Source organism: Oncorhynchus masou, chromosome 21 (assembly GCF_036934945.1).
Source record: "Oncorhynchus masou masou isolate Uvic2021 chromosome 21, UVic_Omas_1.1, whole genome shotgun sequence".
Taxonomy (NCBI): domain Eukaryota; kingdom Metazoa; phylum Chordata; class Actinopteri; order Salmoniformes; family Salmonidae; genus Oncorhynchus; species Oncorhynchus masou.
The window spans coordinates 2,744,138-2,760,683 of NC_088232.1; the positions used below are offsets into that span (position 1 = coordinate 2,744,138).

A 16,546-nucleotide genomic window follows, 5' to 3' on the forward strand; every position below is an offset into this window, starting at 1 on the left:
CCTCCCCCTGCACTCTCTCACCCTCCCTCCCTCCTGCACTCACTCTCTACCTCCCTCCCTCCTGCACTCACTCTCTCCCTCCCTACTGCACTCCCTCCCTCCCTCCCTCCTGCACTCACTCTCCCTCCCTCCTGCACTCACTCTCTCTCTCTCCCTCCTGCACACTCTCTCTCCCTCCCTCCTGCACTCACTCTCTCTCTCTCTCTCTCTCTCTCCCCCTCCCTCCTGCACTCACTCTCTCTCCCTCCCTCCTGCACTCACTCGCTCCCTCCTTCCCTCCTGCACTCACTCTCTCCCTCCTTCCCTCCTGCACTTACTCTCTCCCTCGCTCCTGCACTCACTCTCTCCCTCGCTCCTGCACTCACTCTCTCCCTCGCTCCTGCACTCACTCTCTCCCTCCCTCCTGCACTCACTCCCTCCCTCCCTCAATCTCTCCCTCACGCACTCACTCTCTCTCTCTCTCCCTCCCTCCCTCCTGCACTCCCTCCCTCCTGCACTCACTCTCCCTCCCTCCCTCCTGCACTCACTCTCCCTCCCTCCTGCACTCACTCTCCCTCCCTCCTGCACTCACTCACTCCCTCACTCCTGCCTGCACTCACTCTCCCTCCTGCACTCACTCTCTCTCTCTCCCTCCTGCACACTCTCTCACTCTCCCTCCCTCCTGCACTCACTCTCTCCCTCCCTCCTGCACTCACTCTCTCTCTCTCCCTCCCTCCTGCACTCACTCACTCACTCCCTCCTGCACTCACTCCCTCCCCCTGCACACTCACTCCCTCCCTCCCCCTGCACTCTCACTCACTCCCTCCCTCACTCCCTCCCCCTGCACTCACTCCCTCCCTCACTCCCTCCCCCTGCACTCTCACTCTCTCCCTCCCTCCCCCTGCACTCTCACCCTCCCTCCCTCCCCCTGCACTCTCACTCCCTCCCTCCCCCTGCACTCTCACTCCCTCCCTCCCCCTGCACTCTCACTCACTCCCTCCCCCTGCACATTCACTCACCTCCCTCCCTCCTGCACTCCCTCACCTCCCTCCCTCCTGCACTCACTCTCCCTCCCGCACTCACTCACTCTCTCACTCCTGCCTGCACTCACTCTCCCTCCTGCACTCACTCTCTCTCTCTCCCTCCTGCACACTCTCTCACTCTCCCTCCCTCCTGCACTCACTCTCTCCCTCCCTCCTGCACTCACTCTCTCTCTCTCCCTCCCTCCTGCACTCACTCACTCACTCCCTCCTGCACTCACTCCCTCCCCCTGCACACTCACTCCCTCCCTCCCCCTGCACTCTCACTCACTCCCTCCCTCACTCCCTCCCCTGCACTCACTCCCTCCCTCACTCCCTCCCCCTGCACTCTCACTCTCTCCCTCCCTCCCCCTGCACTCTCACCCTCCCTCCCTCCCCCTGCACTCTCACTCCCTCCCTCCCCCTGCACTCTCACTCCCTCCCTCCCCCTGCACTCTCACTCCCTCCCTCTGCACACTCACTCACTCCCTCCCCCTGCACATTCACTCACTCCCTCCCTCCTGCACTCCCTCACCTCCCTCCCTCCTGCACTCACTCTCCCTCCCGCACTCACTCACTCCCTCACTCCTGCCTGCACTCACTCTCCCTCCTGCACTCACTCTCTCTCTCTCACTCCTGCACACTCTCTCACTCTCCCTCCCTCCTGCACTCACTCTCTCCCTCCCTCCTGCACTCACTCTCTCTCTCCCTCCCTCCTGCACTCACTCACTCACTCCCTCCTGCACTCACTCCCTCCCCCTGCACACTCACTCCCTCCCTCCCCCTGCACTCTCACTCACTCCCTCCCCCTGCACTCTCACTCACTCCCTCCCCCTGCACTCTCACTCCCTCCCTCTGCACACTCACTCACTCCCTCCCCCTGCACATTCACTCACTCCCTCCCCCTGCACACTCCCTCCCTCCCTCCCCCTGCACACTCTCACTCCCTCCCCCTGCACACTCTCACTCCCTCCCCCTGCACTCACTCCCTCCTGCACTCTCACTCCCTCCCTCCTGCACTCTCACTCACCCCTCCCTCCCTCCCCCTGCACTCTCACTCTCTCCCTCCCTCCCCCTGCACTCTCACCCTCCCTCCCTCCCCCTACACTCTCACTCCCTCCCTCCCCCTGCACTCTCCCTCCCCCTGCACTCTCTCACCCTCCCTCCTGCACTCACTCTCTACCTCCCTCCCTCCTGCACTCACTCTCTCCCTCTCTCCTGCATTCACTCTCTCCCTCCCTCCTGCACTCACTCTCTCCTGCACTCACTCACTCCCTCCCCCCTGCACTCACTCACTCACTCCCTCCCTCCTGCACTCACTCGCTCCCTCCTTCCCTCCTGCACTCACTCGCTCCCTCCCTCGCTCCTGCACTCACTCTCTCCCTCGCTCCTGCACTCACTCTCTCCCTCGCTCCTGCACTCACTCTCCCTCCCTCCTGCACTCACTCTCTCCCTCGCTCCTGCACTCACTCTCCCTCCCTCCTGCACTCACTCTCCCTCCCTCCCTCAATCTCTCCCTCACGCACTCCCTCCCTCCCTCCCACTCACTCCCTCCCTCCCACTCACTCCCTCCCTCCCACTCACTCCCTCCCCCTGCACTCTCACTCACTCACTCCCTCCCTCCCCCTGCACTCTCACTCACTCCCTCCCTCCCCTGCACTCTCACTCACTCCCTCCCTCCCTCCCCTGCACTCTCACTCCCTCCCTCACTTCCCCTTCACTCTCACTCACTCCCCCCCCTGCACTCTCACTCACTCCATCCCTCCCCCTGCACTCTCACTCACTCTCTCTCCTGCACTCACTCTCTCCCTCCTGCACTCACTCTCTCTCTCTCTCTCTCTCCCTCCCTCCCTCCCTCAATCTCTCCCTCAATCTCTCCCTCACGCACTCACTCACTCACTCTCTCCCTCCTGCACTCCCTCCCTCCCTCCCTCCCACTCACTCCCACTCACTCACTCCCTCCCTCCCACTCACTCCCTCCCCCTGCACTCTCACTCACTCCCTCCCTCCCTCCCCCTGCACTCTCACTCACTCCATCCCTCCCCCTGCACTCTCACTCACTCTCTCTCCTGCACTCACTCTCCCTCCTGCACTCTCTCCCTCCCTCCTGCACTCCCTCCCTCCCTCCCTCCCACTCACTCACTCCCTCCCTCCCACTCACTCTCCCTCCCTCCTGCACTCCCTCCCTCCCTCCCACTCACTCACTCCCTCCCTCCCACTCACTCACTCCCTCCCCCTGCACTCTCACTCACTCCCTCCCTCCCCCTGCACACACTCTCTCTCTCTCTCTCTCTCTCCTGCACACACACTCTCTCTCTCTCTCCTGCACACACACTCTCTCTCTCTCTCTCTCTCCTGCACACACACTCTCTCTCCTGCACACACACTCTCTCTCCTGCACACACACTCTCTCTCTCTCTCTCCCCCTGCACTCTCACCCTCTCTCCCCCTGCACTCTCACCCTCTCTCCCCCTGCACTCTCACCCTCTCTCCCCCTGCACTCTCACCCTCTCTCCCCCTGCACTCACTCCCTCTCTCCCCCTGCACTCACTCCCTCTCTCCCCCTGCACTCACTCCCTCTCTCCCCCTGCACTCACTCCCTCTCTCCCCCTGCACTCACTCCCTCTCTCCCCTGCACTCACTCCCTCTCTCCCCCTGCACTCACTCCCTCTCTCCCCCTGCACTCACTCCTCTCTCCCCCTGCACTCACTCCCTCTCTCCCCCTGCACTCACTCCCTCTCTCCCCCTGCACTCACTCCCTCTCTCCCCCCTGCACTCACTCCCTCTCTCCCCCTGCACTCACTCCCTCTCTCCCCCTGCACTCACTCCCTCTCTCCCCCTGCACTCACTCCCTCTCTCCCCCTGCACTCACTCCCCCTCTCTCCCCCTGCACTCACTCCCTCTCTCCCCCTGCACTCACTCCCTCTCTCCCCCTGCACTCACTCCCTCTCTCCCCCTGCACTCACTCCCTCTCTCCCCCTGCACTCACTCCCTCTCTCCCCCTGCACTCACTCCCTCTCTCCCCCTGCACTCACTCCCTCTCTCCCCCTGCACTCACTCCCTCTCTCCCCCTGCACTCACTCCCTCTCTCCCCCTGCACTCACTCCCTCTCTCCCCCTGCACTCACTCCCTCTCTCCCCCTGCACTCACTCCCTCTCTCCCCCTGCACTCACTCCCTCTCTCCCCCTGCACTCACTCCCTCTCTCCCCCTGCACTCACTCCCTCTCTCCCCCTGCACTCACTCCCTCTCTCCCCCTGCACTCACTCCCTCTCTCCCCCTGCACTCACTCCCTCTCTCCCCCTGCACTCACTCCCTCTCTCCCCCTGCACTCACTCCCTCTCTCCCCCTGCACTCACTCCCTCTCTCCCCCTGCACTCACTCCCTCTCTCCCCCTGCACTCACTCCCTCTCTCCCCCTGCACTCACTCCCTCTCTCCCCCTGCACTCACTCCCTCTCTCCCCCTGCACTCACTCCCTCTCTCCCCTGCACTCACTCCCTCTCTCCCCCTGCACTCACTCCCTCTCTCCCCCTGCACTCACTCCCTCCCTCCCCCTGCACTCACTCCCTCCCTCCCCCTGCACTCACTCACTCCCTCCCCCTGCACTCACTCACTCCCTCCCCCTGCACTCACTCCCTCCCTCCCCCTGCACTCACTCCCTCCCTCCCCCTGCACTCACTCCCTCCCTCCCCCTGCACTCACTCCCTCCCTCACTCCCTCCCCCTGCACTCTTACTCCCTCCCTCCCCCTGCACTCTTACTCCCTCCCTCCCCCTGCACTCTCCCTCCCTCCCCCTGCACTCACTCCCTCCCCCTGCACTCACTCCCTCCCCCTGCACTCACTCCCTCCCCCTGCACTCACTCCTCCCCCTGCACACTCACTCCCTCCCTCCCCCTGCACTCACTCACTCCCTCCCCCTGCACTCACTCACTCCCTCCCCCTGCACTCACTCCCTCCCTCCCCCTGCACTCACTCCCTCCCTCCCCCTGCACTCACTCCCTCCCTCCCCCTGCACTCACTCCCTCCCTCACTCCCTCCCCCTGCACTCTTACTCCCTCCCTCCCCCTGCACTCTTACTCCCTCCCTCCCCCTGCACTCTCCCTCCCTCCCCCTGCACTCACTCCCTCCCCCTGCACTCACTCCCTCCCCCTGCACTCACTCCCTCCCCCTGCACTCACTCCCTCCCCCTGCACTCTCACTCACTCCCTGCACACTCCCTCCCTCCCCCTGCACACTCCCTCCCTCCCTCCCCCTGCACACTCCCTCCCGCCCGCTCCCGCCCTCTCCCTCCCTCCCTCTCCCGCGCTCGCCCTCTCCCTCCCTCTCCCCCTACGTCTATCATTTCTCTCCCTCCCCCCGTCTTTCATTTCTCTCCCTCCCCCCCCGTCTATCATTTCTCTCCCTCCCCCCGTCTATCATTTCTCTCCCTCCCCCCGTCTATCATTTCTCTCCCTCCCCCCGTCTATCATTTCTCTCCCTCCCCCCGTCTATCATTTCTCTCCCTCCCCCCGTCTATCATTTCTCTCCCTCCCCCCGTCTATCATTTCTCTTCCTCTTTCAACATTGTTCCCTTCCCTTTCATTCCGGAGGAACGGACACATGGCTAACGCTTCCTGAGGAGAGATATGGTACAATAAACGCATCTTCAAATGGTTCAGGGGGAGCCTGCCAGAGGATGCTGTTAAACAATGAACTGCTTACCCTTGTAGTCAAAGGGATCCTTCGGGATTTTGGCTATGAGGTCCTTTATCTACTTTCTCAGAGTCTGATGAAATCGTAGATAAACATGTATGTCTCTGCGAGTGGTTTGAAGGAAGTTGCTAAGTAGCGTAATTGCTAACTGGCGTTAGCGCAATGACTGGAAGTCTATTTAATACTTTACATTTACATTTAAGTCATAAGACTGCTAGCTTGCAGATCCCCATAGACTTCCTGTCATTGCACTGACACTAGTTAGCAACTTCCTTCAAGCTGCTCGCAAAGACATAAAAATGGTATCCATGAATTCATCAGACCCTGGAGAAGCATTGCCAAAATCTTGAAGTATCACTGTAAATTCATTGTCAGAGCAGGTCTAAGAGCAGGACCCAACTCTCGCAACTAATGTTCAAACTTGGTAGGCTCATTTTGATGTTAAAGGCTAGCCTTTTGGTGTTAGCTTTCAGTATACTGTATAGGTTAACTGTTCCTGGAGATATGTCACAATGTGAAAAGAAGTCAAATGTTGGAGTGACTCATCATATTAGGTTAAATATTGTTTGATATCCCTATAAGGAAGTTATGGGAACAAAGGTACAGGTTAGTGTTGATTTTATTCTCTCAACTAGAGACTAAGCATAACAGAAGCAGTCCTCAGTAACATAAAGAGGCGGTAATAACTTATCAGGATATCTCTGTACTGGAGGAGATGGGGGCAGGAGGTAAATCACGAGGCGCTGCCGAGTGGGCTCACAGTTGAAAGCAGAATGAAGTCGTGGTAAAATGGCCACACAGTGGAAAGGCGGTCATGAATACTAAGATAGTGAAAAGACAGGAGGAGGGAGGGATAAATCACAGCCTAAAAAGGGGGAAGCTTAATTGAGCATTAAGCCTCCCCTGAAAAGTCAATGAAGGAGAAAGAAAGGAATCTAATTAGCTAGCTATTAAATATCTGTCTAGTTTCCTGTAGCCTCAACTCAAAAGAAACACACACACACGCCTCAACCCCCCCCCCCCCATTCCCATGGGCGCGTAAGTGAAGCAGTTAGGATTCTCCTTGTCAGCCCCACACAGTGCACATACACACTTAACATCTGTACTGTGCATAAAGGTATGCAGCTGGTGATCATGGAAAAAAATCCACCACACCCACCCTCCCTCCCCAATCCCCAGGGAGAGGAAGTGAAGTGGTTACTCACGAGTCTCTCAGTCAGGCCACACTGGGGGTTGCTCTCCTCTCCTCTCCCGGCCTGGCCCCTCTCTGTTAGGGCTGTCAATGGAGGCTGCATAGAGAGAAGGGGATGTCAGTGCATCGTGTGTTAAACAATCTGAGGTCATCAGAGTTAACATGCCACAGGGCCGTCTGGGGTGAGAACACGTAATGATCTCCCCTCTCTCAGGGCTCTAGGGGTCTCTCAGTTCCATGTGTTTTGGTCTCATCCTGGTATCTCAGTTTATCCCCGTGAAAACCAGACCCAGCACACCTCCACTCTCCCAGTCTCCCACAGACGGGCCCAGTTAGTCACAACATAGACTCAAACAGGTCGATAACACAAAGGAAACAAATGCACAAAGACGCCTTAAGACAGTGAATAAGGCACACACTCGGGACTTACATAGAGATACAATGGGGCAAGAAAGTATTTAGTCAGCCACCAATTGTGCAAGTTCTCCCACTTAAAAAGATGAGGCCTGTAATTTTCATCATAGGTACACTTCAACTATGACAGACAAAATGAGAAAAAAAATCCAGAAAATCACATTGTAGGATTTTTAAATTTATTTATTTGCAAATTATGGTGGAAAATAAATATTTGGTCAATAACAAAAAAGTTTCTCAATACTTTGTTATATACCCTTTGTTGGCAATGACAGAGGTCAAACATTTTCTCTAAGTCTTCACAAGGTTTTCACACACTGTTGCTGGTATTTTGGCTCATTCCTCCATGCAGATCTTCTCCAGAGCAGTGATGTTTTGGGGCTGTTGCTGGGCAACACGGTCTTTCAACTCCCTCCAAAGATTTTCTATGGGGTTGAGATCTGGAGACTGGCTTGGCCACTCCAGGACCTTGAAATGCTTCTTACAAAGCCACTCCTTCGTTGCCCGGGCAGTGTGTTTGGAATCATTGTCATGCTGAAAGACCAAGCCACATTTCATCTTCAATGCCCTTGCTGATGGAAGGAGGTTCACTCAAAATCTCACGATACATGGCCCCATTCATTCTTTCCTTTACACGGATCAGTCGTCCTGGTCCCTTTGCAGAAAAACAGCCCCAAAGCATGATGTTTCCACCCCCATGCTTCACAGTAGGTATGGTGTTCTTTGGATGCAACTCAGCATTCTTTGTCCTCCAAACACGAGTTGAGTTTTTACCCAAAATGTATATTTTGGTTTCATCTGACCATATGACATTCTCCCAATATTCTTCTGGATCATCCAAATGCTCTCTAGCAAACTTCAGAGGGGCCTGGACATGTACTGATTTAAGCAGGGGGACACATCTGGCACTGCAGGATTTGAGTCCCTGGCGGCGTAGTGTGTTACTGATGGTAGGCTTTGTTACTTTCGTCCCAGCTCTCTGCAGGTCATTCACTAGGTCCCCCCGTGTGGTTCTGGGATTTTTGCTCACCGTTCTTGCGATAATTTTTACCTCACGGGGTGAGATCTTGCGTGGAACCCCAGATCGAGGGAGATTATCAGTGGTCTTGTCTTCCATTTCCTAATAATTGCTCCCACAGTTGATTTCTTCAAACCAAGCTGCTTACCTATTGCAGATTCAGTCTTACCAGCCTGGTGCAGGTCTACAATTGTGTTTCTGGTGTCCTTTGACAGCTCTTTGGTCTTGGCCATAGTGGAGTTTGGAGTGTGACTGTTTGAGGTTGTGGACAGGTGTCTTTTATACTGATAACAAGTTCAAACGGGTGCCATTAATACAGGTAACGAGTGGAGGACAGAGGAGCCTCTTAAAGAAGAAGTTACAGGTCTGTGAGAGCCAGAAATCTTGCTTGTTTGTAGGTGACCAAATACTTATTTTCCACCATAATTTGCAAATAAATTCATTAAAAATCCTACAATGTGATTTTCTGGATTGTTTTTCCCATTTTGTCTGTCATAGTTGAAGTGTACCTATGATAAAAATTACAGGCCTCTCATCTTTTTAAGTGGGAGAACTTGCACAATTGGTGACTAAATACTTTTTTGCCCCACTGTACAGACAGAGAGCTATGCAAAGAAATAGAGTTGTATGTAGCAGGAAACGGGCAATCTCGGATCTACGACGTATAGGTGAACATTCCCATGTGAAGGTGAGGCCTTACAACTTATAACCCGACTACACCTTAATTAAATCACTACTTTACTTCTACAGTGGCTATACGAAGTAACAGGGGTGCGTAGGAAATGGCACCCTATTGCCCATCAAGGAAGACACCCAGGGTGTTCCTTGATCTTTCTGACACCGAAGGTGTGGGGAATTCCTTCCGGGAGAAAGCTAGAGAATAAAAAAACAACAGGTAGAGTAGAAGTCAAAAACCCAGACAGTAACAGACCGGCTGAATACACCCGTGTCAACATGCAACAGTGCGTCACCACTGCACCTGTGAGGCAGATTGATTTACCCGCTGATAGTGGCTCATTAACATTTAGTAATCAGCCATTCATTCACAAGGGGCAGCTGCACACTTAGGGCCTAGGCCCTACAGGATGGGTAATCTCGTGCAGCAGGAAAGCAGCATTCGGCTATACAGTCTTCCCTTGTCTCATCTGCAGTATATGGTTACCCAGCAACTGGGTTTGATAAGTCTGGGATGTGCATGTCATGGCACTCTTGCATATTCCCTTTTCATACTGCATTCGGTTGCCATAATCAACTAGGCAAAACCTCCTGAAATCAGTACTGGCGGACGGTTGTTTGGCATAAAAGCCCTCATGCTACGGAAACACTGACGACATTCTCAACAAGGCAACTCTATCAGATAAGAGCTCTCTTCCCATAGCGTGCGTAGATGAGGGCCTTGCTGTTAACTGTCGGGAGCAGACCAACAGTTGCTGTTGGACAGCCACTTTGGTGCACCCCCCCAGGTTCTCTGAGCCTCTCTAACCCCTCTGGTGACCACAACCCAGGCCTTATGGTAAAGTGTTCAACTTTCCTAAAAGTTGAAAGAGAAGACAGGAACGTGAGCTGGGTCAGGCTACTCTAATTTGGTTCTCTGGTCAAGTTAGTTTCTTCACGGACCAATTTGGAGAGCTATTCTTTGGCCTGATGGAGGGTTTGAGACAGACAAAAAAAAAGTGCAGTTTGATATGGGAAGTGGTCGGAGCTCAAGTCGGGCAAAAGTCAACGTGTAACTCGAGTAGCCATCTTTTGGCAAGGCAGACCAGCTGTACGAGGCACAGTTATCGGCTTCCAACTCCCGTCGGTTTCTACCTCTGAGCGGCTGCCAGTGCCTAGAAAATAACCCCTAGATATGACAGGCTATCCCATCACAACAGCACTATGAACATGGACAGTGCCAAGGTAACAGGCCAGGGCCTGCTGTTGGCTAACTGGGTGTTAACACCAGACAGAGCCGGACAGGAGTCCTGGGAAAGACATTGAGAATAGCAGAGGCAGACTATTCAGCCGGTTAACAGTGGATCACCGTGAGACAGGAGTGTGCATGCGTGTTTGAGACAGGAGATCACTGTGGCTGCGTTTAGACAGGAAACTCAATTCTGTTATTTTTTACACTAATTGGTCTATCGAACAATCAGATCTTTTTACATCAAGAAAGCAGTTGGTTTATGACTCTCAGGAGCCTATGGAATTATACGAGACGAGAGAGGGAAGTCAAGGTTAGTTTGTAGCTCCATTATGTAACTTGGCAGCACAGCAGCTGGGAGATGTTTACAGATTCTGGTGAGAGGTTCCAGACACACCGAAACTGAGACAGCACAAGAAAGAATGAAAAAAAAGAGAGCGACGGAGAGAGCATCCGAGGGAGCACGAGCCCACAAGGGGGCGCGAGAGCCCCCGAGGGAGAGTGAGAGACGGAGGGAGCACCCGAGAACGAGAGAGACCACAAGAGAGATGGGAGTACAAGAGAGAAAGAGGGAAAGAAACCCAAGAGAGAGAGCGCGCGTGAACAAGACCATCATCATACCACCCAGCTGTGGAAGAGAAACTCTGTTCATCTCATCGTTGAGCCCAGACGCCAAATAAACTTGAGCTGCTGATAGTAAGAGAATGAGCAAATCCATCTAATTTCACAGGTTTCCATAAGTTTGACCTTTCCCAGCATTCCTTTCCTGTTTTCAGATGACCGTTTGTAGTCAAACGACAACTGGAGCCATTTCCTTTTTATAGAAATAAAATACAGAAAGATAAAAACTTGGGAATGACCACATGAAGTCATTGCTCCAAAGTTCAGAGTCCAACATTCCAGGACCACCATCTAAAAGAAAAAATATTGCAATCCATCCAAAGAAAACATATAATATATCGGGGTCAAATATGTATTGTTGGACATGAAGAGAGAAAAAAAGATTCCCTGACAGTGCCAAGAACTGAGAACAGAACAAGTTAATCTACAGCCTTCCGTTGACGTCAGCTGCTCGCCAGGCCAGACGTTAATATTTATATTACAAAACAGAGTGTTGGCGGGGGTGACTGCTGTTCACCGTCAGTTGTCTGACTCTAATCGTGCTGTTAAAGTGAGCACAAAAAGAGTGCTGTCGGAAAACCGCTGAACAATAGGTTAAAAGGGTACACTGGTTGCAGGACGAGTCGGCCCTCGTTCTTCAATGACAACATGTGGTCTTATAGACAGCCACAGGCATCACAAAATACATCACGAAAGTCTATTGAGAGCCCCTGTATACTGGTTCTATTGAATCTCTATTGATTTGTTCTCTCGTAAAAAAATCTGTCATTGAATGAAGCTGAAGTATGTCTCCCCAGCAGGAGGGAAGCATGCGGTGTTGAGTCGTTGGGTCATCTCACAATCTGATTCAAAGCAGAGCGCAGCATGTATCAAATGAAAGTCACTTTGATTCAGAATGGCAACAACAATTACATAAACACACACATTCAGAGTGACCCACTTACAGAGTCAGTGGAATTGAAAGTGGAGATGCAGGCTTCCACATTGACCAGGGAGGGTTTTTGTGAGTGCAAGCAGTAGACCTTTCCTTGTTATGGTCGCAGTTGGCCAGAGAGAAGCACTAGGACAAAGTGCACTGCGTGAAAGGTTGTACGGTCCAAAATAGAGAAGTTCTCTCCCCTTCTCTCTCAACAGGCCTGTAACACATGCTGCCAAGCTTGGAGTTCCATAAACCAACAGGCTGACATCGTGACCACAATATCAGGTGGATAACAAGGAGCACTTTCTAGGAACAGCTCCGAGGTTCACGGAGACAGACGGACGTGCGCGCGTGCGAGTCAACACAGTACAGAGGTAGTAGACTCCTGTCCAGGTCAGCTGTAGTCTGTAGAATTGAAAGACTGCCAACAGAAGACTTGCAATGAGTTCTAGAATCTTGGTCCATTGTCAAGACATTCCGTTAAACCCTGGGTGAGAAGCATTAGGGTGTAGAACGACATAGCCAGAGATGAACACAACATTCTCTTACCCAAGAAGGTTTTCGAAATGTAGGCCTACCTATTACCCTATTTAACAACACTAATTCAACAACATTCACTTGCCACATGCGACTGTGTGTCCTCGAAATGCAGTCAAAACGCAGACGAACGAACAACCTGTGCTTGCCTTAGGTCTTCAAAATGGATGAATTTGCTTATTTAATTAAAGTAATTTAACCTCAGTCAAATCAGCCTGGCTACATCTCATTAACCCGCATTGGTTTCCAGTTGAGTACGGTACATCTTTAGAAGAGCATTACTCACTTCAAGCCTCAAGAGAAACCTGGCAGGCTATACGCTACGGGAGAGGAGACCGGGAGACAACTGCAGCCAAAGCAGCTCTTGATGGGATACTTCGTTCACAGGGACTCCGTCTATGGTCATAATGAGCCTCAACTTCAACCTGGTACTGTGACCATTTCACACTACGAAGGCAAACCCAGCCATATTGGGCTGACCTGGTTACCACATCCACCAAAGCTGGACAATGTGAAGAGAAAACATCAGAGGCAGCAAGGTATGGGTCACCCAATAATGTGAAATCAGCCAAACGCCTAACTGGATCCCAGGAAGACCTCACTTATTAACAGGTGGTTAGTCTAGAGGCCAATCACCCAGCAGTATCCAACCCCAGCCTGGGCTCTGGTTAATCCAGGTTAGAATGTAGAGGAGCTGAAGTATCCCCAGACACACTGTCATCCAGATGGAGGACACCTGGCCAAGGCACATGCTTAGAGCTGCTCAGACACACACACACACACGGAGGTGAAACAGATGGGCCAAGACTAGGGGTGTATGTATGCATTTACAAAGCAATCGATCACGTGACACCACTCACGCCCATGTGAAGACTCAATAGCGCATTGAAGCCAAGTGAAGTTTGTTAAGATGGCGTCTCCTGGAGACATAACAGCCGTTAGAACTACTCCAGGAAGTGACGTTGCAGGCCAGCTCAGTGCTGCCCACTCTCATCAAGTAACTCAAAGTGTAGGCCGACCGGAGTACTGCAGGCTGCCATTAGCAACTACACTTGGGTGATATAACTTGGGTGATTTTAAAATAATCAGTTCAAAAGACATACATTTAGTTTATTACAATCAATTATTGGTACAGATTGTGTAAATACATTATTTTTTTGAAGACAAAAGTTTTCATTCACCCGAATGAGGGATCCTGTTTTCTGCTAACAATGCGTGCAGTACCATGGTCGGCCTTGAACCTCCGTGGCTACAAATGTGAGGGGCAGTCTTTTTCTCCTAGCTGGTACAATTACCATATAACCATGTAACCAACGGTTACAGATGAAATTAAATAACCATTACATTTTATTTTTAAAAATTATGCAATACAATATTTTGTTTGCAGAATAAACAGCTGACTGAAGACTGGATAGCCGGGCACTTGTGTGTCAATTTTGACTTGTAAACTCATGGGTACACTCACAATGGCTGCCTGGTATGGTCTTGCAAAATAATTTACGGAAATGTCGAATGTCCATTCAAATGATGCTAACTGATGTGGCTCATGCAATGGAATGTATTTTTTGTAATGTCAGTTGAGTTGAATCAACAAATCACAGGACATATTGATGGGTACACTTCCTGCTTTGCTCCTTGCCAGTCCGCCCACCCATTATGCCATCATTGACTTGAAATGGGGACACCCGATCCGTTCATTCGATTTCTATGGCAGCACATGCAGTCAGGAGCGGAGGAGAGGAGAAAATGTGCATCCACATCAAAATGTTTTAATAAATAGCTATTCGAACGGTTATTGCAGTTACTGTGGTCATTTGGCTGGCCAATTACAGTCATTCAAAATTTCATGACAGTCACAGCCCTAGCCAAGTCACAGGTAGCCCCTGATTTTGACGCCGTTACCTTGGCCAGCACAACAAACAGGCATTATAGCTGGACGGGACAGAAGCTAGTGGAGGGAATTAACCAAGAGAAAGTTCAAATTCCAGACAGAGTTTATACAAAGTCCTTTGTTGAATGAAGACAGTGTATAAAGGGAAGGAGGATGCATTAAGGGAGAAAAACATGGCATTGGTATAAGGATGTCTAGTGTAACCCATCACACCAGTATGCAAACTGAAATGAGCGGTTATTGGCAGAGAGGTTTGTAACTCTTTAACTTCTCGGATATAGGGGGTGCTATTTTAATTTTTGGATGAAAAACGTTCCCGTTTTAAACAAGATATTTTGTCACGGAAAGATGCTCGACTATGCATATAATTGACAGCTTTGGAAAGAAAACACTGACGTTTCCAAAACTGCAAAGATATTGTCTGTGAGTGCCACAGAACCGATGTTACAGAAAAAACCCAGATAAAAATCCAATCAGGAAGTGACGCATTTTTTGAAACCGCCTCATGCCAATGACTCCTTATATGGCTGTGAAGGAGCTAGGAGTCAGCTTACATTTTCCCCAAGGTGTCTACAGCATTGTGACGTATTTGTAGGCATATCATTGGAAGATTGACCATAAGAGACTACATCTACCAGGTGGTCGCTTGGTGTCCTCCGTCCCAATTATTGCGTAATCTCTAGCTGCAGTATTTTTCCGTTTGCTTCTGATGAGAAGCCAACTGCCACCACTGATAGATTATTGAATAGATATGTGAAAAACACCTTGAGGATTGATTCTAAACAACGTTTGCCATGTTTGTCGATATTATGGCGCTAATTTGGGAAAAAGTTTGCCGTTGTAAGTGACTGCATTTTCCGGCCTTTTTTTTTTAACCAAACGTGATGAACAAAACGGAGCTATTTCGTCTACACAATCTTTTTGGAAAAAATTAACATTTGCTATCTAACTAAGAGTCTCGTCATTGAAAACATCCGAAGTTCTTCAAAGGTAAATTATTTTATTTGAATGCTTTTCTTGTTTTTGTGAAAAAGTTGCCTGCTGAATGCTAGGCTTAATGCTATGCTAGGCTATCAATACTCTTACACAAATGCTTGTGTAGCTTTGGTTGAAAAGCATATTTTGAAAATCTGAGATGACAGTGTTGTTAACAAAAGGCTAAGCTTGTGTTTGAATATATTTATTTCATTTCATTTGCAATTTTCATGAATAGGAAACGTTGCGTTATGGTAATGAGCTTGAGGTTATGATTACGCTCCTGGATACGGGATTGCTCGACGCTAGAGGTTAATGGTCTACGGCCATATATGTTGACGGCACCAGGAAGGCTAAAAAAAATTCTCCACCAAAACAGGCTGAAATTTCAGATGGTCTTTTCAAACAGATCTTACACTAAAAAGGCCGTTATCATTTTCACGGTACTATTCAAACCTCCGTGTGAATGAAGTATGTGCACGTGCATGGACACACCTACTCATTCAAGCGTTTATTTGAACTATTTTCTACATTGCAGAATAATAGTGAAGACATCAAAACTACGAAATAACACATATGGAATCATGTAGTAACCAAAAAAAGAAAGAAGTGTTAAACAATTCAAAATAGGTTTTAAATTAGAGATTAGTATCCACTATTTGCCTTGATGACAGCTTTGCACACTCTTGGCATTCACTCAACCAGCTTTATGAGGTAGTCACCTGGAATGCAATTCAATTAACATTTAAAAGTTCATTTGTGGAATTTCTTTCTTTCTAAATGCATTTGAGCCAAATCAGTTGTGTTGTAACAAGGTAGGGGTGGTATTCAGAAGATGGCCTTTTACCAAATAGGGCTACGTCCATATTATGGCATTTACAGCTCAAATAAGCAAAGAGAAACAACAGTTAATCATTACTTTAAGACATGAAGTTCAGTCAATCTGTAAAATGTCAAGAACTTTGAAAGTTTCCTCAAGTGCATTTGGAAAAACCACCAAGCACTATGATGAAACTAGTTCTCATGAGGACCACCACAGGAAAGGAAGACTCAGAGTTACATCTGCTGCAGAGGACAAGTTCATTAGAGTTACCAGCCTTAGATACTGCAGCCCAAATAAATGCTTCTGAGTTTAACAGATATCTCAACATCAACTGTTCAGAGAGTGCGTGAATCAGGCCTTTACGGTCAAATTGCTGCAAAGAACCACTACTAAGGGACACCAATAAGAAGGGACTTGCTTGAACCAAGAAACATGAGCAATGGACATTAGACAAATGGAAATATGTCCTTTGGTCTGATGAGTCCAAATTTTTGATTCCAAACGCAGTGTTGTGTTTTCTATCCTAATCTGACAATTCCATGCATATTATAGATTCTGGGCCTG

At 50.3% G+C, this 16,546-nt stretch overlaps 1 protein-coding gene across 1 annotated transcript in view; it reads right to left on the reverse strand.

The window, feature by feature from the left end:
- Positions 1-16,546, reverse strand: part of LOC135507585 (F-box/WD repeat-containing protein 7-like) — a 214,837-nt gene that overhangs the window by 162,253 nt on the left and 36,038 nt on the right. The window contains exon 2 of the mRNA XM_064927119.1: positions 6,895-6,978. The gene's annotated coding sequence lies outside the window, so the exon portion shown is untranslated. The remainder of the gene's footprint in view (positions 1-6,894; positions 6,979-16,546) is intronic.